The sequence below is a fragment of the Pongo abelii genome, chromosome 3 (genome assembly GCF_028885655.2).
Source record: "Pongo abelii isolate AG06213 chromosome 3, NHGRI_mPonAbe1-v2.0_pri, whole genome shotgun sequence".
Lineage (NCBI taxonomy): Eukaryota > Metazoa > Chordata > Mammalia > Primates > Hominidae > Pongo > Pongo abelii.
This window is the reverse complement of record NC_071988.2, coordinates 109,546,983-109,570,955: the sequence shown is the minus strand read 5'-3', so window position 1 is coordinate 109,570,955 and position 23,973 is coordinate 109,546,983. Positions and strand designations below refer to the sequence as shown.

Genomic DNA, 23,973 nt, shown 5'->3' with positions numbered 1-23,973 from the left:
TTTGAGATGGAGTCTCACTCTGCTACTCAGGCTGGAGTGCAGTGGCACAATCTCGGCTCACTGTAACCTCCACCTCCCGGGTTCAAGCAATTCTCCTGCCTCAGCCTCCCGAGTAGCTGGGACTACAGGTGCATGCCACCATGCCTGGCTAATTTTTGTATTTTTAGTAGAGACAGGGTTTCACCATGTTGGCCAGGCTGGTCTCGAACTCCTGACCTCAGGTGATCCACCCACCTCGGCCTCTCAAAGTGCTGGGAATACAGGCATGAGCCACTGTGCCTAGACCTGTGTCTTGTTTCTCTTCTTTAGTGCCAAACATGGGACCTAATGTAAGGGAGCCCTCAAAAAAACATTGCTTAATGAGGGGTTAGATGACATCTGCTTGAGGGAGAAACGGAATCATCATTTACTTACTTTCCTCTACAATACTGATCTTCTTGCTATTTTTCTGTTTTGTTTGTGCCGTTTGGAGCATAATCAAAGGGAGAAAATAGTTTCACATTTTGGGCCTCCATTTAGCCATACTTGTGGATGATGGGTTTAACTGACCATTAGAACTCTTTTCTTATCTAACACTTTAGGGTGTATTGCCAAACTGGAAAGGAGCCAAAGGCCCATCAAGAGTAGATAAATAAATTACATTGTACTCATACAGTGGAATCCTCATAAAGATAAGAATGAATAAGCCTTTATGACCTGCAAAATATATGAATTTCATGCAGATAATATTCAACAAAAGAAGCCAGTCTCAAAATGGTAACTACTTGCTTGGTTGGGCATGATGGCTCATGCCTGTAATGACAGCACTTTGGGAGGCTGAGATGGGTGGATCACGAGGTCAGAAGTTCCAGACCAGCCTGGCCAACATGGTGAAACCCCATCTCTACTAAAAATACAAAAATTAGAAGGCGTGGTGGTGCATGCCTGTAATCCCAGCTACTCAGGAGGCTGAGGCAGGAGAATTGCTTGAACCCAGGAGGCCATGGCTGCAGTATCCTGAGACTGTGCCACTGCACTCTAGCCAGCGTGACAGAGTGAGACCCTGTCTCCAAAAAAAAAAAAAAGTTAACTACTTCATTTATATACAGTTTTAAACAGACACAACTAATATATAATGATAGAAGTCAGAATGGATGGGATGACCTTTGGGAGGGATGACCTTTAATGGTAATAGATGTTACCTTTGGAAGGGATGGAGCTTGAGGGAGGCTTCTGTGGCATTGCTAGTACACTTTTTTTTTTTTTTTTAATCTGAGTGACAGGTATGCAGGTGTGTTCACTTCGTAAATATATATCAAGCTGTCCACTTAGATTTCCTGTACTTTTTTGGTATGTTGTACTTCCCTACAAAATTTAGTTAAACAAAAGACTTAATGTATGTTATACTTCCCTACAAAATTTAGTTAAACAAAAGACTTTTATAGGTACTGAAACGTAGTTTGGTGAATTCTTAACATTTAACCTTTTAGCTTAATCTGCAGAGACAAATGTTATATAGTCTACTGTTCTATCTGACTCTGCAGGTTAATTATCAATACGTAGTTTTTTTTTTTTCACTGCAATCTAATTTTTAGAAGTGAACTTTATAACCAAATAAACTTTATAACCAAATGATTTTTTTTTTTTTTTTTTTTTGAGAGGAAGCCTAGCTCTGTCACCAGGGTGGAGTGCAGTGGCGAGATCCCAGCTAACTGCAACCTCTGCCTCCTGGGTTCAAGCGATTCTCCTGCCTCAGCTTCCCGAGTAGCTGGGACTACAGGCGCATGCCACCACGTTCAGCTAATTTTTGTATTTTTAGTAGAGATGGGGTTTCACCATGTTGGCCAGGATGGTCTCAATCTCCTGAACTCGTGATCCACCCGCTCGGCCTCCCAAAGTACTGGGATTACAGGTGTGAACCACTGCACCTGGCCCTAAATAAACTTTATAACCAAATGAATTACTTCTTAATTGGTCTCGTCTGCTGTATAAAGCAAATTATATGAACCAAGGTGTTCTGGCTCTAGCATCTGGGCTCTTACTCCCCCCAAAATCCCCTGCCCGCTCCCCGATGCTGTCTCTCTCTGTGTAAAACCCACCTTCTGTTCACTTTCCGTGTCTAAAAGACTTTGACACCTGCTTTTTGACATGTCTCGTCTCTCCATGATTATTGCTATCTTGGTAACTTCTGTGTTTATTTTGATGATCATCCCATCACCCTAGCTTCTGTGCTCTCTGATCTCAACTCCATCTCCAGGATAGGCAGAATTCTAAAGATCTCCCTCTCCCCTAACCCCTACAACTCCAGTTCATTCCCTGGTTATTTCATCAAACACTAATCTAGGTACTGATCTGAAGGATTTTGAAGTTATAACTAAAGTCCTAAGTCAGATGACTCTAAAATACCAAGATTGTAAAGGTGGGCCTGATTTAATCACATAAGCCTTTTAAAAGGCAGAAAGAGCCTGGGCACGGTGGCTCATGCCTATAATCCCAGCACTTTTGGGAGGCCAAGGTGGGTGGATCACCTGAGGTCAGGAGTTCGAAACCAGCCTGGCCAATATGGTGAAACGCTGTCTCTACTAAAAATAACAAAAATTAGCTGGGCATGGTGACACATGCCTGTAGTCCCAGCTACTCGGGAGGCTGAGGCAGGATAATTGCTTGAGCCTGGGAGGTGAAGGTTGCAGTGAGCCGAGATTGTGCCATTGCACTCCAGCCTGGGCAACAGAGCAAGATTCCATCTCAAAAAAAAAAAAAAAAAAAAAAAAAAAAAGGCAGAAGGGACAGTTGGGTTCGAAGTTTGAGAAGGACTCAAACTGTTTTGAAAGCGGAGGGGCCACATGGGAAGAAATGGAGGCAGCCAAGAGGAGCTGAGGGTGCCCCTGGTTAACATTCAGCAAGGACACAGGAAACTCAGTCCTGGAACCAAAAAGAAATGGATTCTGCCAACAACCTTACTCTGCTTGGTTCTTTAGAGAAGAGTGTCCAGCTAAGAGTTCAGCTGGCTGACACTTTGACTTGGCCTGTTGATACCCTGAGCAGAGCCTAACCTAGCCTAGACTTCTGACCTCCACAATGGGGAGATAATAAATGGGTGTTGTTTTAAGACATTAACTTGATGGTAATTTGTTACTCAAGCAATAGAAAACAAATACACTTTCCTTCCATTTCCATAACCTCACTCTTGTGTTCAAACCGTGGGACCTTATCAAAACCTGGAATGTGAATATTAAATGCCAGTATCCCACTCAGTGACCTGATCCTCCTGTTTCAACTTTTGCCATCTCCATGTGACCCCTCCATGTACTTTCTTTCTCTCTGCCTATTCCTGGCTTCGCTTTCCTATGATGATGAATCACTTCACTCACATGACTCCTTTGCTTCATCCTTCTATTGCCTTACTCACCCAACAAAACCGTACCCTAGAATTTATCTAACCCTTTACCTTCACATCTTTGTGAATGAGAAAGCCATGCCCATTTGCAGCTTTCAAACCACTGTTTATTGAGTCCCATCCCAAGCAGTAGGGGCCTTGGTGTTGCTGTGCGATCTCTATGTCTCGTATTAGCGTTGGGAGGAAAAACTTCCTCTGCCAACTTAGGTCCAGTGCTTGGGGGCCTGTAAATTAATTGGCAATAGATGGATTAACAGGAGAATAGACAAGGTTTATTTACACTCGTTCAGGTGAAGAGGCTCTCTGTACAGTTAGGATGAGAATTTATATGCCAATAATATGGGAAAAGGGAGGAGGAGAGAAAGGGATCTATGGGAAAGCAAATATACTTTTATGGAAAGACAAATGGGCTTTTAGGGAAACAAGTGATGGTACGACAATGTTCAGTTATGCAATTTGTCATTCAGGTGCAAGTGGTCTCCTTCCTGGCAGTGTAGTTTTCTTCCTGGCAGTGAAGTCTCCTTATTGGCAGTGAAGCTCACCAAGAGGGAATTTATGGCAGCTTCACTCTCTGAAAGCTCTGGCTTTAATCAAATAAGGGAAGCTCCAGAGAGGCTTCTTTCCGTATCTGCTGTGTCTTAAATGTTTCAGTTTAAAATACTCTTCATACCAACTCAGTGGGTGCCAGTGGGTCCCTCCATTAGCATCCTCTTCCATTTCCTTGGGGCCTTGTGGTGAGCAGAAAAATGGCCTCTCAAAGGTGTCCATGTCTTATTCCCTAGAATGTGAATGATAGGTTACTTTAGCGAAGGAGAATTAAGGTTCCAGATGAAATGAAGATTGTTAATCAAATGATTTTCTCTCTCTTTTTTTTTTTTTTTTTTTTTGAGATGGAGTCTCCCTCTGTTGCCCAGGCTGGAGTGCAGTGGCACAATCTTGGCTCACCACAACCTCTGCCTCCCGGGTTCAAGCGATTCTCCTGCCTCAGCCTCCCGAGTAGCTGGGACTACAGGCACATGCCAACATGCCCGCTTAATTTTTGTATTTTTAGTAGAGACAGTGTTTCACTGTGTTGGCCAGGCTGGTCTTGAACTCCTGACCTCGTAATCCACCCGCCTCGGCCTCCCAAAGTGCTGGGATTATAGGCATGAGCCTGCCCAAATGAATGTACCTGGCCCAAATAACTTTAAAATAGGGAGATTATCCTGGCTTACCCAGTGGGCCTATTGTAATAACAATACTTACAGGTAGAAGAGGGAGGCAGAAGAAAATCAAAGATGTGATGACAGAAGCAGGGTCACAGAGCTGCTATGCTGCTGGCTTTGAAGATGGAGAAAGGGGCCAAGAGCCAAGGAATGCAGGTGGCCTCTACAAGATGGAAAAGCTTCCAGAAAGGAACACAGACCTGCTGACATTTTGATTTTAGACCACTAGACCCATTTCAGACTTCTGACCCATAGAAATGTAACATACTTGTGTTGTCTTAAACCACTAAGTTTGTGGCTATTTGTTATGGCAGCAATAGAAAACGAATAGAAGTCTATTCAAATATTCATCATTTTCCCAAATCCTGAATCAGCCATTCACACCCACACCCTCAGCACATCCATCAACCTCAGAGAGAAAGTATAGTTATGGACCAGATATTTATTTCAATTTTCTCTAATTAAAACATTTACCTCGGCCAGGTGTGGTGGCTCACACCTGTAATCCCAGCACTTTGGGAGTCCAAGGCAGGCAGATCCCTTTGAGGCCAGGAGTTCGAGACCAGCCGAGGCAACATGGTGAGATCCCATCTCTACTAAAAATACAAAAGTTAGCCAGGCATGGTGGCGCGCACCTGTAATCCCAGCTACTTGGGAGGCTGAGGCAGGAGAATTGCTTGAACCCAGGAGGTGGAGGTTGTGGTGAGCTGAGATTGTGCCACTGCACTCCAGCCTGGGCAACAAGAGTGAGACTCTGTCTCAAAAACAAAAATCAACAACAACAAAAAATCCATTTACCTCCATGAGGATACATCCAACTTCCTTCCCTTTTGTTACAATTTTTTAAAAAGTTTCTGTGTTAGTCTGTTCTCACGCGGCTAATAAAGACATACCTGAGACTGGGTAATTTACAAAGGAAAGAGGTTAATTGACTCACAGTTCGGCCTGGCTGGGGAGGCCTCAGGAAACTTACAATCATGGCAGAAGGGGAAGCAAACACGTCCTTCTTCACATGGTGGCAGGAAGGAGAAGTGCCGAGCAAAAGGGGAAAGCCCCTATGAAACCATCAGAGCTTGTGAGAACTCACTATCAGAACAGCAGCATAGGAGTAATCACCCCTGTGATTCAATTACCTCCCACCAGGTCCCTCCCGCAACACGTGGGGATTATGGGAACTACAATTTAAGATGGGCTGGGAGCCGTGGCTCACGCCTGTAATCCTAGTACTTTGGGAGGCCGAGGTGGTGGATCACCTGAGGTCAAGAGTTCGAGACCAGCCTGGCCAACATGGCAAAATCCTGTCTCTACTAAAAATACAAAAATTACTGGGCATGGTGGCACGTGCTTGTAATCCCAGCTACTCAGGAGGCTGAGGCAGTAGAATCGCTTGAACCCGCAAGGCAGAGGTTGCAGTGAGCTGAGATCACACCACTGCACTCTAGCCTGGGCAACAGAGCAAGACTCCATCTCAAAAAAAAAAAAAAGATGAGATTTGGCTAGGGACACAGCAAAACCATATCAATTTCCTTTTTTTAAATATATATATATATAAAGGCAATTTTATAACTTATTTGATGTATTTGATGCTCAGTGGTTAGTTCTCATCCACATTGACTATCTGTAGATTTTTGAAAATGTTAACAAGTATATAGGTAACCAGGTATGTACCAAATTATAGAGCTTGTTTGGTGAATCTTTACCCTCATTACATTTTCTGAACAACTGCACACAGATGCGGTATGGAACATTCCTTATTCCTTTGGCCCAGACAGCTTTGTTGAACTTGGTATTAACACACACATCTGGAGTTCCCATCTCCTTCATGGCAAATTTCCAGATCTCTCTGAGTGCCCCAGGGGCACACTTCTTGAAGCCCACTCTATGAATGCGCTTGTGAATGCCAGTGGCTTATTCTTGGGTCACTACCTCGTTTATGGCAGAATAGCCGTTCTTCTTCTTGCCACTTTTCTTTGCAGGAGCCATTCTGCCCGGCCCAATTTGGAAAAGAAGAGCGTGAGGGATTCTTAAGTTTCCTGTTCTTTTCTAATTCTAATTCCTCTGGATCCCATTTCCATTATGCTTCCTAAGGGACCTGATACTACCAATAACCCTTTCTTTCTTTATGGCTTGTCCTCTTGGCATGCACACATGTTCTAGTCTGTCTAATTCAAACCAAATGAATATTTTCTCTGAACCCTAAGATAGCCTCTAGCTATATTCCTTTCTCTCACCTTCCTTTTATACTGAAATCTTTAGGAAGAGTTTTAAACTGTTTCTATTATTTTATTTACAATAACTGTTTGCACCATTATAGACTGAACTTTCTCTTGCCAAATTAGTCAAAGGCCCTGATAGCTGTGAGCTGGGCTGTGGGGGAATACTGTGCACATAGCCTCTCTTCCACTGTTATTTTCTTAACTTGGAGTGGTAATGAAAATAGATATACTCAGACTGAATACATCTGTTATATATGTAACCCAAATGTCCCCAGGCCCATGGTGAATCCTGTCTGAAACCTGACCTTGCCAGGGGAAAATTGACAATTCTAGAGTTCACCTTTGGAGTAAGCACTAAGAAATGTAGCATACTGGGGCCTTACCAGCTCTTTGCAACTAGTGCACAGGCATTCAGCAGGAGTGTCAATATGGGGCATTATAAATACTGGGCAGTGACTCTTGTCTGGTAAAATAAAAGAAAGGTCCTGTGGTGGAGGGCAGAGGGCAATGGCTTGGAAGGCTGTGAGTCACTTAACCTTTAACCTTGTGCGAATCAGTCTCCTTTGCACTGGTGACTTATCTGTAAAATGAGGAAAGTCATCTAACATCTGACCTAATGAGGAAGGTCCTTTTTCTCTAAAATTCTATGGCTAGCTCCAAAAACAATGCTAACTTACAAGTTAAAATGACTCATTTCTATACAATGCAATACATTTATAAAATGCTGGCTTTAATCTGAACTTATCAAATAGAATTTGATAAAATATTACGATGAGGTTAGGAACTAATAAAACTTTATTTTGAATTTTTATTTAATTTACCACTGCCTCCCAATATAACTTTAGTTAGCAAATAAACCGACCTATAAATATGAAACATCACAATCTAAAATATTTTTAAAATTAGACTTAAGGAAAAATTTTTTTAGTTTTAGTCCTATTTGAAGTGAGGACTCTAAGTATTGTCATGTGTCTTTATATGTATATTTTATCAGTTTATTTTACTTTTAAACAAAATCCATTTTTCATTATAAAATTTATAATTTTCTAAATTTGTTACATAAAATTTAGAAAATTACACTAAAATACAAGATAAGAGACATTCCATGTTACTACCCAGAACAAATGAACACTTTCCTGCTATTTTTCTTTCTTTTTTTTTTAGAGTGGGGTCTCACTCTGATCATGGCTCACTGCAGCCTTGAACCCCCGGGCTCAAGCAATCCTTCCACCTCAGCCCCCCAAATAGCTAGGTCCACAGGCATGTGCCATCACATCCCGCTAATTTTTTAAAAATTGTTTGTAGAGACAGGGGCTCCCTGTGTTGCCTAGGCTTGTCTCAAATTCTTAGGCTCAAGCAATCCTCTGGCCTCCTCCCAAAGTGCTGGGATTACAGGTGTGAGCCACCACACCCAGTGTAATTTAAAATATTTTTTTATAGAGATAGGGTCTCACTATGTTGCCCAGGCTGGTCTTGAACTCCTGGGCTCAAGCAATTCTTTGGCCTCTGCCTCCCAAAGTGTTGGGATTACAGGAGTGAGCTGTCACTCCTTGCCCAGCAATTTTCTATGTGTAGGTTTTTTTGTTGTTGTTGTTGAGATGGAGTCTTACGTTGTCACCCACGCTAGAGTGCAGTGGCATGATCTTGGCTCACTGCAGCCTCTGCCTCCCTGGCTCCAGCGATTCTCCTGCCTCAGCCTCCTGGGTAGCTGGGATTACAGGCATGAGCCACCATGCCTCGCTAATTTTTGTATTTTTAGTAGAGAAGGGTTTCACCATGTTGGCCAGGCTGCTCTCGAACTCCTGACATCAGGTAATCCAACCGCCTCGGCCTCCCAAAGTGCTAGGATTACAGGCGTGAGCCACCGTGCCTGGCCTCTATGTATAGGGTTTTGATTTGTTTTTACTTTGCATAATTACAGAATGCTATATTCAACTAAGTATCCACTTTTAAAAATGTGCTTCATATCAATTTCATGTGTGTTTTCTCCATTTTTGTTCAGTCTCCTCCTGTACTGCCTTCAGATCTTGCTGGAAATGTTTTCATTTTTTCTGGTATCATAAAATTTTATTCTTTTCACTTATCTGGGTGAGCTAGAAAGAAAATTAAAATAAAATTTATTTTTCGGAGATTTTTTCAGTTTTTGCAAACAGTCATTAACGGCCAGGTCTGAAAACTTTATCTTAATTTTTTTTTTTTTCTTGAGACAGAGTCTCACTCTGTGGTCCAGGCTGGAGTGCAGTGGTGGGATCTCGGGTCATTGCAACCTCTGCCTCCTGTGTTCAAGCGCTTCTTGTTCCTTAGCCTCGCGAGTAGCTGGGACTACAGCCTCGCCACCACACCTAGCTAACTTTTGTATTTTTAGTAGAGGCAGGGTTTCACCATGTTGGCCAGGCTGGTCTCGAACTCCTGGCCTCAAGTGATCTGCCTGCGTCAGCCTCCCAAAGTGCTGGGATTACAGGCATGAGCCACCGTGCTGGCCTTAATTTTGTCTTAAAATGAACTATGACTAATATGTATTTCTATATGGGCCTTTAAGGGTCTTGAAACTGACAGAAATTAATTCAAAAGAATAATTTTACCCAAATGTTTGGGCGCATCATGAATATATACCTTAAAGTTCTTTTAAAAAGCATGCGGTATGGTATTTTTAAAATTCTTTAAAAAAATTACATACAGTCAATTTTCTTATCTAGGCTTCCTAGCTAAAACTTTCCTACATTGGGTGAACCATTAATAGTTATTCCTAGTCTTGATTTAAACAACTTAAATGATATTATGATTTTTGTTTGTAACTGCAAACCAGAAAATATCTGCATGCAGGTAGTAATTTCCTAGGGTAGACGCAGCAGGTAGATGTTGGGATGGCTACACTCACAAAGCCTGATGGCCCGTTTCCTGAACATGCGCAATCACTTTCTAGCCTTTCCACACCATCAGAATGTTGCACAGAAGTATGTCAGTCACAGGAGTGTAAAGAATAACATTTAAACTATGGTAATATTTTCATTCAGTAAGTTTCTCCCCTTTCCCTCCTTGGGTTAGATTCAGTCCCTGATTTTTTTAGGCCCTGGGGCGCAAGCATCCACTTTCTCAGAATCCCATTCACCAGAAACCACCCATTTAACTTGCTCTGGGGGCGAGCAGCGCTTGTGACTGGGCAACCTGTGCGTCAGCGTCCCCGGTGCTTCGGCGCTCCGGCCAGTGGCGGCGACCAAACCCAGCTAGGTCAGATGAGGTATTGATCAGCCCAATGAGCGCCTGGTGATTCTCGTAGTTAATCACACCGGTTCATTTCGTTCGATCCCGGAGGCAGGAGTGTTTGGCTTGTCCCTGCGTGTCACGGCAGGGTGACCCTAGCCCCGAGGGAGGGCGGTGGTACCAGTCCTGCTGGCGGCTTAGCGCCGCGGGACACGTGTGCACTTTCAGCCGGGTCGCAGGGCACTTATCGCGGCCCGGCAGTCGGGGCCACGCCTCACCCCCGCCCGCGAACCCCCGACCTGAGGAAACCCGGGGCGCTGGGGAGGGGCCACTGCGTTCAGCTCTGGCCGTCCGCAGTCAGAGGCGCGGGTTAGGAAGTTCGTGTCAGCGCTGCCTGAGCTCTGTCCCTTGGAAGTCCTGGTCTCCCCAGGCCGCCACCTGCCGGCTCCCATCGTGACCTCGAGTCGCAGCGCCTCCCACGCCAGCCGTCGCGCTAGGGGAGCGCTCGGGCGCGCCCGGTGTCGTTCGGAGAAGCGGTTGTGCGGCGCGCGGGCTGCGTGCTGTGCCCACACAAAAGGTTCTGGGCGCGCAGGAGGGAAGAGGCAGTGCCCGCCACTCCCACTGAGATTGAGAGACGCGGCAAGGAGGCAGCCTGTGGAGGCGCTGGGGAGGATTTAGGAACGCACCGTGCACATGCTTGGTGGCCTTGTTAAGCGGAAACTGCTGCTTTAGGGTTTGCTTGGAAGGTCCGGGTGACTCATCCCAACATTTACATCATTCATTGTTAAAGCTCTGCCTCCGAGCGTACGCATCCTGAGATCCTGAGCCTTTGGTTAAGACCGAGCTCTATTAAGCTGAGTGAGTAAATGGTAAAAGCCAGTTTCGCTGAGAGTGTGTGTCTGGAGAGGTTGGTGGGCGTTGTGTATATATTTGTTAGAAAATAGATAACCGTTGAAACGAGATGACTGAGTTTTTTAGCCTCTCACAGTTTCATTTGAAAGTGGGTATGCAGTTTAAAACTGACAGTTCAAAGTGGTTTTTCAGAAAATGATGCTCTGGTGCAAACTGATTCCGGGTCCCATAGTGTGTTAAGTGTGGGTTGGTAAAAACTCTTGGCCTTTCTCCAAACGTATGAAATTAAAGTTGATATTGGAAGGATAAAAACCCACTGAGCACGGAAGTTACTATAGGTGGAGGAAACATTTGTTGATGTTAATATTTTAAAGGGGTTGACCAATATATTGTCATTTACCTATCCCCTTTATATTCTGGAAATAGGTAAATGACAAATTATTGGTCAATCCCTTTAAAGCTTTGGATGGTTTGCCAAAGAATTATTGAACTCCCTTTTGTAATTTCCTATGGATAGTTGAGTGCTCTTATTCCCCTCTCAGTCCTAGAGATATCCCCTAAAGCTTGGTTTTTAGGAGGATCTTACAGCTCTCTTATCATTTGAATGTCAGCTAGTCTTAAATAAATACGCCAGAGTAGTAAGGAAGAGATGTTTTTTATTGATATTCTTTACAAAACAGTGCTTTCAGAGTACAGCTTTGACTGGATTGTGTAGATCTTGATGAGAAAGATTTCAACGACAAAGATGGCATGTTAAGTCTAACATTACCCTTCCATTATAAACATTGAAAGATGTTGGTTATTTTATTATTTTATAATAACTTTTAATTGTGAAATAATTTGAGAGTTACTGAAAATTTGCAAAAAATAGTACAGAGAGTTCCCATAATATCATGCATAACAAGGGCCAAAACTAATAACATGGGCATGCTACTATAATACAACGAACTAAATTACAGATTTTATTTGGATTTCACTTGTCTTTCCACTGTCCTTTTTCTGCCCAGGATCCAATCGATGATCTCACTTTGCATTTAACTGCTAAATATCCTTAATTTTCTCTGATCTGTGACAGTTCTTCAGCCTTTCATTGTTTTTTCATGGACCTTGACACTAGTGAAGAAGACCCGGTCAGTTAATTTGTAGAATGCCCCTCAATTTGTGTTTGCTTGATGTTTAGTGTCATGGTTAGATGAATGTTCTACATTTTGGGGAAAAATGTCACAGAAGTAAAGTTTCCATCTCAGTTTGTCATATTGGGTACATGATGTCGATACTTTTTTTTTTTTGAGACTGAGTCTTGCTTTATTGGCCAGACTGGAGTGCAGTGGCATGATCTCAGCTCACTGCAACCTTTGCTTCCCAGGTTCTAGCGATTCTCCTGCCTCAGCCTCCTGAGTAGCTGGTATTATAGGTGCCTGCCACCACGCCCAGCTAATTTTTTGTATTTTTCGTAGAGACGGGTTTCATGTTGGCTAGGCTGGTCTCGAACTCCTGACCTCTAGTGATCCTCCCGCCTTGGCCTCCCAAAGTGCTGGGATTACAGGCGTGAGCCACTGTGCCCTAGCCGATACTTCTTATTAGGTATGATGTTAATCTGTTTGCCAGATTCGCTTTGTATCTGAGATCTTGGGAGAGAAACCTGGACTACCATTTCTTCTTAAAATTTTATTCATTAATTTAAGCATCCATTTGTGGAACATGTTTAGTGGGTTTTTTTTTCTAATGGTTAAACAAACCCCCATTTTCTTCCTTCTACATTTTTAAATTAAAATTCCCTTCTGTAGGGAAGAGTTGACCCTTCTCTCCTGTTCATTGATTCAGTTATTTGTATCAGTACGGGCTCATGGATATTTGTTTTGTTATATGGGTTATAATCCAATATTATCAGTATTTAATTTGCTGCTCAAATTGTTCTGGCTTTCACCACTGGGACCTTTTTCAGGTTGGCACCTGTGCCACTTTGACATACACTTGCTTTTTCTTTTTCCTTCTAATTTTTTTTTTTTTTTTTTGAGATGGAGTCTTTTGTTGCCCAGGCTGGAGTGCAGTGGCATGATCTCGGCTCACTGCACCCTCCACCTCCCAGGCTCAAGTGATTCTTGTGCCTCAGCCTACCAAGTAGCTGGGATTACAGGTATGTAGCACCACACTTGGCTACTTTTTGTATTTTTTAGTAGAGATGGGGTTTTCCATGTTGACCAGGCTGGTCTCAAACTCCTGGCCTCAAGTGATCTCTGCCCACCTTGGCCTCCCAAAGTACTGGGATTACAGGTGTGAGCCATCATGCCCGGACTCTTTTTCTTTTTTAATGCATTTCTTGATTTCTGGCATCAGAGAATGCTCAGGCTTATTTTGTATTTTCCATGTCCCAACCTTGGAATGATCCATTTCTCCAAGGCACTGTGGTTATTTTGCTTTAGAATGGTATTAGAAGCTAAGATCTGGACACTGGATGTTCTATTAGAGTTACCTTTTTTTTTTTTTTTTTTTTTTTTTTTTTGAGATGGAGTCTTGGTCTAGGCCAGAGTGCAGTGGTGGGATCTCGGCTGACTGCAACCTCCGCTTCCTGGGTTCAAGCAATTCTCCTGCCTCAGCCTCCTGAGTAGCAGGGATTACAGGCATGTGCCACCACACCCAGCTAATTTTTAATGTTTTTAGTAGAGACGGGGTTTTGCCATGTTGGCCAGGCTGGTCTTGAACTCCTGACTTTGGGTGATCCACCTGCCTCGGCCTCCCCAAGTGCTGGGAATACAGGCGTGAGCCACCGCGCTCGGCCTAGAGTTACTTTTGAACTTTTTATGTTTAATAAAAAGTTTGTGACTTAGCAAATGCTAGGTCTGAAAAGATTGGTGTCAGGCCTCTGAGCCCAAGCTAAGCCATCATATCCCGTGACCTGCACTTACACATCCAGACGGCCGGTTCCTGCCTTAACTGATGACATTACCTTGTGAAATTCCTCCTCCTGGCTCATCCTGGCTCTGTACTGCCTCAAGGCTTCACGGACAGCCCCCATTACTTCAGTCAAACCCAAATTTCTTCCTCATCTGTTACCTATCTTGGCATAATTCTTCATAAAAACACACGTACTCTTCCTGCCAATCGTGTCTGACTGATCTCTCAAACCCCAACACCTTCTACAAAACAACAACTCCTTTCCTTCCTAGGCATGGTTGGATACTTTCGACTTTGGATACCTGGTTTCGCCATCCTAACAAAGCCATTATATAAACTCACAAAAGGAAACCTAGCTGACCCCATAGATCCTAAATCCTTTCCCCACTCCTCTTTCCATTCCTTGAAGACAGCTTTAGAGACTGCCCCCACCCTAGCTCTCCCTGACTCATCCCAACCCTTTTCATTACACGCAGCCAAAGTGCAGGGCTGTGCAGTCAGAATTCTTACACAAGGACCAGGATCACGTCCTGTAGCCTTTTTGTCCAAACAACTTGATCTTACTGTTTTAGCCTAGCCATCATGTCTCCGTGCAGCGGCTGCCGCCGCCCTAATATTTTCAGAGGCCCTCAAAATCACAAACTATGCTCAACTCATTCTCTACAGCTCTCATAACTTCCAAAATCTATTTTCTTCCTCACACCTGACGCATATACTTTCTGCTCCCTGGCTCCTCTAGCTATGCTCACTCTTTGTTGAGTCTCCCACAATTACCATTGTTCCTGGCCCAGACTTCAATCCGGCCTCCCACATTATTCCTGATACCACACCTGACCCCCATGACTGTATCTCTCTGATCCACTGGGCATTCACCCCATTTCTGCATATTTCCTTCTTTCCTGTTCCTCACCCTGAACACACTTGGTTTATTGATGGCAGTTCCACCAGGCCTAATTGCCACTCACCAGCAAAGGCAGGCTATGCTATAGTATCTCCCACATCTGTCATTGAGGCTACTGCTCTGCCCCGCTCCACTACCTCTCAGCAAGCCGAACTCATTGCCTTAAGTCAAGCCCTCACTCTTGCAAAGGGACTACACGTCACTATTTATACTGACTCTAAATATGGCTTCCATATCCTGCACCACCATGCAAGCGGTTTCCTCACTACACAAGGGTCCTCTATCGTTAATGCCTCTTTAATAAAAACGCTTCTCAAAGCCGCTTTACTTCCAAAGGAAGCTGGAGTCATTCACTACAAGGGCCATCAAAAAGGTATCATATCCCATCGCTCAGGACAATGCTTATGCTGATAAGTTAGCTAAAAAAGCAGCTAGCATTCCAACTTCTGTCTCTCACGGTCAGTTTTTCTCCTTCACATTGGTCACTCCCACCTACTTCCCCGCTGAAACTTCCACCTGTCAATGTCTTCCCACACAAGGAAAATGGTTCTTAGACCAAGGAAAATATCTCCTTCCAGCCTCACAGGCCCATTCTATTCTGTCATCATTTCATAACCTCTTCCATGTAGGTTATAAGCCACTAGCCTGCCTCTTAGAACCTCTCATTTCCTTTCCATCGTGGAAATCTGTTGTCAAGGAAATCACTTCTCAGTGTTCCATCTGCTATTCTATTACTCCTCAGGAATTTCTCAGGCCCCCTCCCTTCGCTACACATCAAGCTTGGGTCGGGGTTTTGCCCCCGCCCAGGACTGGCAAATTGACTTTACTCACATGCCCTGAGTCAGGAAACTAAAATACATCTTGGTCTGGATAGACATTTTCACTGGATAGGTAGAAGCCTTTCCCACAGGGTCTGAGAAGGCCACCGTGGTCATTTCTTCCCTTCTGTCAGACACAATTCCTCGGTTTGGCCTTCCTACCTCTATACGGTTCGATAGCAGACTGGCATTTATTAGTCAAATCACCCAAGCAGTTTTTTAGGCTTTTGATATTCAGGGAAACCTTCATACCCCTTACCATCCTCAACCTTCAGGAAAGGTAGAACAGACTAATGGCCTTTTAAAAACACACCTCACCAAACTCAGCCACTAACTTAAAAAGGACTGGACAATACTTTTACCACTTGCCCTTCTCAGAATTCGGACCTGTGCTTGGAATGCTACAGGGTACAGCCCCTTTGAGCTCTTGTATAGATGCTCCTTTTTATTAGGCCCCAGTCTCATTCCAGACACCAGACCAACTTGGACTGCACCCCCAAAAACCTGTCATCCCTACTATCTTCTGTCTGGTCATACTCCAATTCACCATTCCCAACTACTCATAAATGCCCTGCTCTTGTTTACACTGCCAGTTTACACTGTTTCTCCAAGCCACCACAGCTGATACCTCCTGGTGCTATCCCCAAACCGCCACTCTCAACTCTTGAAGTAAACAAATCATCTTTGCTGGCAGGGCTATGCTGAACCTCCTTAGGCACTCTCTAATTGGATGTCCTGGGTCCTCCCAATCTTAGTCCTTTAATACCTGTTTTTCTCCTTCTCTTATTCTGTTTAGTTTTTCACTTCTTACAAAACCGTATCCAGGCCATCACCAATAATTATATACGACAATTGTTTCTTCTAACAATCCCACGATATCACCCCTTACCACAAAATCTTCCTTCAGCTTAATCTCTCCCACTCTAGGTTCCCAGGCCTCCCCTAATCTCGCTCAAAGCAGCCCTGAGAAACATCGCCCATTATCTCTCCATACCACCCCCAAAAATTTTCACTGCACCAACACTTTACCACTATTTTGTTTTACTTTTCTTATTAATATAAGAAGACAGGAATGTCAGGCCTCTGAGCCCAAGCTAAGCCATCATATCCCCTGTGACCTGCACATATACATCCAGGTGGCTGGTTCCTGCCTTAACTGATGATGTTCCACCACAAAAGAAGTGAAAATGGCCTGTTCCTGCCTTAACTGATGACATTACCTTGTGAAATTCCTTCTCCTGGCTCATTCTGGCTCAAAAGCTCCCCCGCTGAGCACCTTGTGACCCCCACCCCTGCCTGCCAGAGAACAACCCCACTTTTTCCTTTACCTACCCAAATCTTATAAAACAGCCCCACCCCTATCTCCCTTTGCTGATTTTCTTTTCGGACTCAGCCCGCCTGCACCCAGGTGATTAAAAAGCTTTATTGCTCACACAAAGCCTGTTTGATGGTCTCTTCACACGGACGCGAGTGAAAATTCGTATTGCCTTAAAGTTTAAACACTATAGAGGACCTGACTGTATTTGCCAACTTGGATTCAGTCTCTTATGGGAAAGAAGTAAAATTGGTAGTATTTAGGAATTTTTTAAAGCTCCCATTTTTTTCTCAGATGAAACTCTGCCAGTACTTCCAAAACAAATAATGCATATGTGAGCTTCTATTTATTAGGCTCTGGTAAGAAACCAGGATCATTTTATTAGCTGAGTAGCTTAAACTACATTCTAATATTATAATTTTGGTATCTGTTGATTGAATTCACAGTGAGAAAAGGATTTGAGACCCATATTTATGTTAGTCATACTAGCAATGAAGAAATACTGTGTTTATAATGAGACATTATTTGGTCTGAGATGGTAACTGTACCCGTGGATTAGAGAGAGGATCCCTTGCAATAATTAATGAGCCCGTGTATGATTTTGGAGTACACACACATTACACGCTCCTTCTTTTATATCTTTGTATACTGGATCATGATGTTTTTTACTGTAGGTCTCAGAATTTTGAGAAGTAATGCTGCTGCTCACATTTAATTTTCTGTTAATAATTTTTTTTTTTTTTTTTTTTTTTGAGACAGAGTCTCACTCTGTCGCCCAGGCTGGAGTGCAGTGGCGCCATCTTGGCTCACTGCAAGCTCCACCTCCCGGGTTCACGCCATTCTCCTGCCTCACCCTCCCCAGCAGCTGGGACTACAAGCGCCCGCCACCACGCCCGGCTACTTTTTTGTATTTTTAGTAGAGACGGGGTTTCACCGTGTTAGCCAGGATGGTCTCGATCTCCTGACCTCGTGATCCACCCGCCTCGGCCTCCCAAAGTGCTGGGATTACAGGCATGAGCACTGCACCCGGCCTCTGTTCACAATTTTTATTGCAATTCTGATGATTGAATTATAAACTGGAAGGGAGCAGGATATTGATCTTCATGTAGTTGACATATACTAGACTCACGGAGAACAAGGACTGGGTTGTAGGCACAGTGCTGTGTGGTTTTGGGTAAATCTAACTCACACTCAACTTGATTTTGTTTCCCCCTGGGGGCTTAGGATTCCAAAATTTTCTAATGACCCACCTCACTGCTGCTAATCTTCCCACAGTGCCAATTTGGTGGAATCAACCTTGCAAAGGGAGAAGAGAAAGGGTGATGACTTTCCCAGATCTTCTGCCACTGTCCTGCCTATGTCTTCTATCCCCAGTCACTACTCCTTTTATTTAAATTCATAGGGGCTTCTCAGTCAGTCCCCTCTTAAATGTAAATGAGTTATTCACTTCCTGTGTGCCTGAAGCTAAACCACTGTCATTTATTTTTGGCCTTGTTTTCCCAGTTTGGGCAATGTAAGAGGAGGTCAGGAAATGGAATTGTTTGGGGCAGGTGATTTTGCAGAACATGCACAGATAAATAGGCTTCAGGGAGCTCTCATAGGCTATGGAGGGAGGGGTGCAGGACAGTGTCCTCATCTTGGCTCTTGATATTATTACGGTGGACTCTTATGTGGTTTCCCTGCATTGTCCCTACCCATGACCAAAGTCAGAGTGATCCTTTAAACCGAGCTTGTCCAACCTGCATGTGGCCCAGGACGGGTTTGAATGCAGCCCAACACAAATTAGTAAACTTTCTTAAAACATTATGTGATTTTTTTTTTTAGCTCATCAGCTATTGTTAGTGTTAGTGTGTTTTATATGTGGCCCAAGACAATTCTTCTTCCAGTGTGGCCCAGGGAAGCCGAAAGATTGGACACCTCTGCTTTAAATATAGATATGATTTTTTCACTTAGAACTTTCCTGTGCCTTCCAGTGTCATTCAGATCAAAGCCAAAGTCCTTCCTGTGATCAGTGGTAGATACAACCTGAGTTCCTGCTCTCTTATCCTCCCTCACTCTGCTTCAGCCTCACTGGCCTCTTTGCTGTTCCTTAGACCAGCTCTTGGACATATACTGCTCCTCCAGAAGGCCACCCTCAGAGCTCTGCTCGAGGGCCTCACTGGAAAGGCCTTCTGTGACCACCTCTGTTGCCCAGGTTGGAGTGCATTGGTGTGACCTTGGCTCACTGCAATCTCTGCCTCCCGGGTTCAAGCAATTCTTGTGCCTCAGTCTCCCAAGTAGCAGGAATTACAGGTATGCGCCACCACACCCGGATAATTTTTGTATGTTTAATAGAGATACGGTTTCACCATATCGTCCAGGCTGATCTCCAAATTCCGGGCCTCAAGCAATCCACCCACTTCGGCCTCCCAAAGTGCTGGGATTACAGGCGTGAGCCACCATTGCTGGCCCACCCTTCCTCTTTTGCTTTAATTTTTTTTCTCCATAGCACTGTTGACTGATATTTTTCATATGTAACCTCACTGAGGGCAGGGATGTTTATCTGTTGTTTTGTTTTGTTCACTCCTGTAAGTCCAGTGCCTGCCAGATAATAGAAGTCTAGTAAATATTGAATTATTATTATTATTATTATTTGAGACAGAGTTTCGCTCTTGTTGCCCAGAATGGATTGCAATGGCGCGATCTCGGCTCACGGCAATCTCTGCCTCCCAGGTTCAAGCAATTCTGCTGCCTCAGCCTCCCGAGTGGCTGGGGTTACAGGCATGCGCTACCATGCCCAACTAATTTTGTATTTTTAGTAGAGACAGGGTTTCTCCATGTTGGTCAGGCTGGTCTAGAACTCCCGACCTCAGGTGATCCGCCTGCCTCAGCCTCCCAAAGTGCTGGGATTACAGGCATGAACCACTGTGCCCGGCCAGAATTAATTTTATAGATGAGAAACAGGCTTGGAGAGGCTAAGCAGTTTCTCCAGGGTTTTGTGGCTAGGAAGTTTAAGGGGAGAAGGAGCTGAAACCCCACACATTCTGTGATGGATTGGATAGCATTTTATGGGCAGCCTTAGGATTTGAACATCTCCGTTCCCTCTGGGAAACTGCTGGCCAAATTGCAGATTAGATTAAGAAAATTTGGGATGTAACACTCATGTAAATTGCACTTGGTCTAATTTCATTTATGATTTGATGATTTTCTAGACTGAAGTTTTGGCTTTCTAATCACAGATTAAAACCAATTTGGACAGAATTCTTTTATGTATTTATTTATTTATTTATTTATTTTTATATTTTAGAGAAAGGATCTTGCTCTCACCCAGACTGGAGTATAGTGGCGTGATCTTGACTCACTGCAGCCTGGAACTCCCTGGGCTCAAGGGATCCCCCTGCCTCAGCCTCACAAGTAGCTAGGTCTGCAGGCATGTGCCACCACACCCGGCTAATTTTTCAATTTTATTTTTTGTACAGATGAGCAGAATTCCTGCAGATTTTTGTGGGAATGTAAATGAAAAAACAGTAGCCTTGTAGGGTCTTATGTTCATTTGTTTCTATTCAAAGAGAGGATTTAGATTAAGCTGAAAAATTAAGGGGACAGAAAACTGATTAGTGGTTGTGGTAAGCAAAGGGGATTTCTTTGGGGTAACATGAATGATCTGTCTTGATTTTAGTGGTTACAGGACTGTGTACACTTTACAATGTCAGAAAACTGTGCTCTTAAAAAGGATGAATTTTACTGTTTACAATACTGTTTCCTGTTGATGGGTTTCCAATAAACATGATTAAAAAAACCAAAGATTAGGCAGAACTGTGAGTAGAGTTGGCATAGGATCCTTTCCAAAACAGCTTTTCCTTGGTAATAAGTATTAATTTCTGTAAGTTATTAATTTCCTATAGATACCTTGCTGGCTTTACTGAAAATCTTGTAGGATCAGGATATATAGGAGTGAGGAGAGGGTGGAGCTGGGACCTTGCAGTCAGGGACCCTCCAGAGTTCCAGGGTCAAGTCTTAGCTCCTGATCAGGCATGCAGCACCCTTTTGATGGTCTTTGCTTACCTTTTTAGCCTCATTTTGTTACTGCCCCCCTCTGAAAACTAAACTCCAGCCTCATGAATGGTTTACATGTCCCAACATATCTCTTTCGATTAAGGATTTTGCATTCCTTTACTAGAACAGCTTTTTCTCTTCTCCTTTCTTCTTTTCCCATCTACAGTGGTCCCTTGGGGTACAGTGGTCCCTTTGGGTGCATATACCCAAATCCCTGCATACTCAAGTCCCACAAGCAGCCCTGTGGAACCAGTGTATAGGCAGAGTCAGCCCTCTGTATACATGGGGTTGGCATTCTTCTCTCTGCGTGTAAGTGGACCATGTAGTTCAAACCTGTGCTGTCCAAGATTCAGCTGTATTTGGTCTGTCTTCTCTAGGAAATTGCTTCTAGACCCTCCCACCTCGCAGGTCTTGTGCTTCTTCAGGGATGGAACTGTCTTAATCTCTCAGTTATCAAAGGAATGTGAGGTTGTAGAAATTCAGGTGGGGAAGGACATTCCTGGCTGGAAGTATGTCCTGCATTGAAACAGGATAATTGTAGTTTTTGTGAACTACAGCTGTGTTAATCATATTGAGTTCTTAGGTAGGTTTGCTTCGGATTTGTCCTTACCTTTCACAAATTTCATGCTCAGTCTATTCTCTATGTGTGTTTTTACTCTCTAAATTTTATAGGCAGTTCAGTAATCTTACCAGAATTTAACTTCTGTAGAAGAGTTGTCAAAATCTACTCCTTACCATGGTTAGTGACTTCATCTTGCTAGTGCTTACATCTTTATTAAGCTACCTTGCAACAGAGTGTGACACATTGATTTAATCTTTCACTTAATAGGAATAATTGAGAACAGGGTCTGAGGAACTCTGCAGGAAATGAAAATAGTAGATATCAAGTCCCTGCTTTTATGATATCCAGCCTCTGTAGAGAAATTCAATTTTCAAATCCAAATATGACTTTTAGAAATTGCAGATTTGTAAGGAATTCTAAAGGAAATACTTTCATAAATATCATTTTTCTGTGTACTTAGTGTAGAATAGACACAAGAGCAAAGAGCATGAAGAAGAAGAAAGTTCATGCTCTGTGACCCAAGCTTGCAGAACGTTTTAATGCTGAATTGTTAAAGCTGTTATCTAAATACTGGTATATATTGCTAGAGAGTTGAGGGACTTTTTTTTGAGACAGGGTCTTGTTATGTTGCCCAAGCTGATCTCCTGTGCTCAAGAGATCCTCCCGCCTCAGCCTCACAGCTGGAATTTCAGGCACAATAGTGCCAGGCTCTTTGGGACTTTTATAGGGAAGCCTGCGAGGGTGCCTGGAAGGGTTCAATGGATTCTTTTAGTTTTCTTTTTTACGTTCTTTCCTTCCTTTTATCTCTTCTCTTCTCCTTTCTTTCTTTCTCTCTCTCTCTCTTTCTGTCTGTCTTTCTTTCTTTCCTTTCTTTCTTCTTTCTTTCTTTCTGTTTCCTTCCTTTCTTTCCCCTGTTCTTTCCCTCCCTCCCTCCCTCCCTCCCTCCCTTCCTTCCTTCCTTCTCTCTCCTTTTTCTTTGCTTTTCTTTCTTTTTGACAGGGTTACTCTGTTGCCTAGGCTGGATTCCAGTGGCACAATCACGATTCACTGCAGCCTCCGTCTCATGGACCCTCAAGGGATCCTCCCACCTCACCCTCCCCAGTAGGTGGGATCACAGGTGTGGAACACCACGCCTGGCTAAATTTGTTATAAAAATTAACGGGTTTTAGCCAAGCACGGTGGCTCACGCCTGTAATCCCAGCACTTTGGGAGGCCGAGGCAGGTGGATCACCTGAGGTTGGGAGTTCAAGACCAGCCTGGCCAACATGGCGAACCCCATCTCTACTAAAAATACAAAAATCGCCAAGTGTGGTGGTGGGCGCCTGTAGTCCCAGCTACTTGGGAGGCTGAGGCAGGAGAATTGCTTGAACCTAGGAGGCAGAGGTTGCAGTGAGCCAAGATCGCACCACTGCACTACGTCCTGGGCAACAGAGTGAGACTCTGTAGTGAAAAAAGAAAAAAAAAAGCCTCAATTATATGGATTTGTCCTAGACTCTGATTTGTTTATGAAACTCCCACACTTAATTATGTAAGGAAACTTTTTTTTTTTTTTTTTGGTCATATTAACCTGTCTGTTGCCAGTTTAATTTCTAGGAACCCAGCTAGAGAACCCACAGGGGAGATGGAAAACGATTTTTTCTTCTCTGAAGTAACATTTAAGAAAACCTAACAGCGATACATTGTTGCAAACTGAAGACCCAAGGAGGGTGGGTAGGTTTGTCATCCATGAGAGTCTTGGTTGATTCTGATTTAACAAAAGTTCATCCCTCTCAAAGCCTTAACCTTTGATGTCCCCACTGTCATTGCCTCTCTTATCCAAGCATGGCTCCCCTGGATTTTTGCAGTTACCTCCCCGCTAGTCCTTGCTTCCACACCTGCCTCTCCCTCCTCCTGTTGTTCTCCACATAGCAGAGTGTTCCTTTATTTATTTATTGAGACAGGGTCTTGCTCTGTTGCCCAGGCTGGAGTGCAGCAGTGCGATCTTGGCACACTGCAATCTCTGCCTCCTGAACTCAAGCAATTCTCCTGCCTCAGCCTCCCGAGTAGCTGGGGTCAAAAATGCACACCACCACGCCTGGCTAATTTTTGTATTTTTAGTAGAGACGGGGTTTCACCATGTTGGCCAGGGTGGTCTCAAACTCCTGACCTCAAGTAATCTGCTCACCTCAGCTGTCCAAAATGCTGAGATTACAGGTGAGAGCCACCACACCTGGTGTGGCCCAGAGTATTCCTTTATAAACATCATTAGGGTTGTGAGCCTTTCCTGATTAAAAGGCCTCAGTGGCTTCTCACTGACCATACAGCCCTTCTGTGATGGGGTCTCTTCCTGTCTGTCAGGAATCAGGCCGCGTTCTCCAGATCACTGTGCTGCCATGATGTGGGGTCCTAGAGCATCTAGCCAGTTTAACTCCGAAACCACCATACAAGCAGGCTTTGGGCCTGAATATAATCAACACTGGACCTCTCAGGACAAATCTGTCAAATCGGATATAACATGAAAGCCCATGGATCAACCTTTTAAAGGCAATAAAATACCACGATACCTTTTAAAGACAAGGGACAATTTATGTCAGTTAAACTTCAGATTTTGTGTTCCT

At 43.8% G+C, this 23,973-nt stretch overlaps 1 protein-coding gene and 1 long non-coding RNA gene across 4 annotated transcripts in view; one reads left to right on the top strand and one right to left on the bottom strand.

Moving 5' to 3' along the window:
- ABCG2 (ATP binding cassette subfamily G member 2 (JR blood group)) overlaps positions 1-23,973 on the top strand; it is a 141,906-nt gene that overhangs the window by 64,983 nt on the left and 52,950 nt on the right. Inside the window, exon 1 of one of the 3 annotated variants that reach the window (XM_024246270.3) lies at positions 10,275-10,856. The exons of 1 other annotated variant lie outside the window; for it this stretch is intronic. The gene's annotated coding sequence lies outside the window, so the exon portion shown is untranslated. Of the gene's footprint in view, positions 1-10,274; positions 10,868-23,973 lie in introns of those variants that run through there. One more of the 3 variants, XM_024246272.3, reaches the window with a different exon arrangement.
- On the bottom strand, positions 3,609-7,099 carry LOC129059023 (uncharacterized). The gene is made up of 3 exons (XR_010139747.1): positions 5,056-7,099; positions 4,622-4,760; positions 3,609-4,154 (listed from the first exon to the last, which is right to left on the bottom strand). It is a non-coding gene; the product is annotated as an uncharacterized LOC129059023 (long non-coding RNA).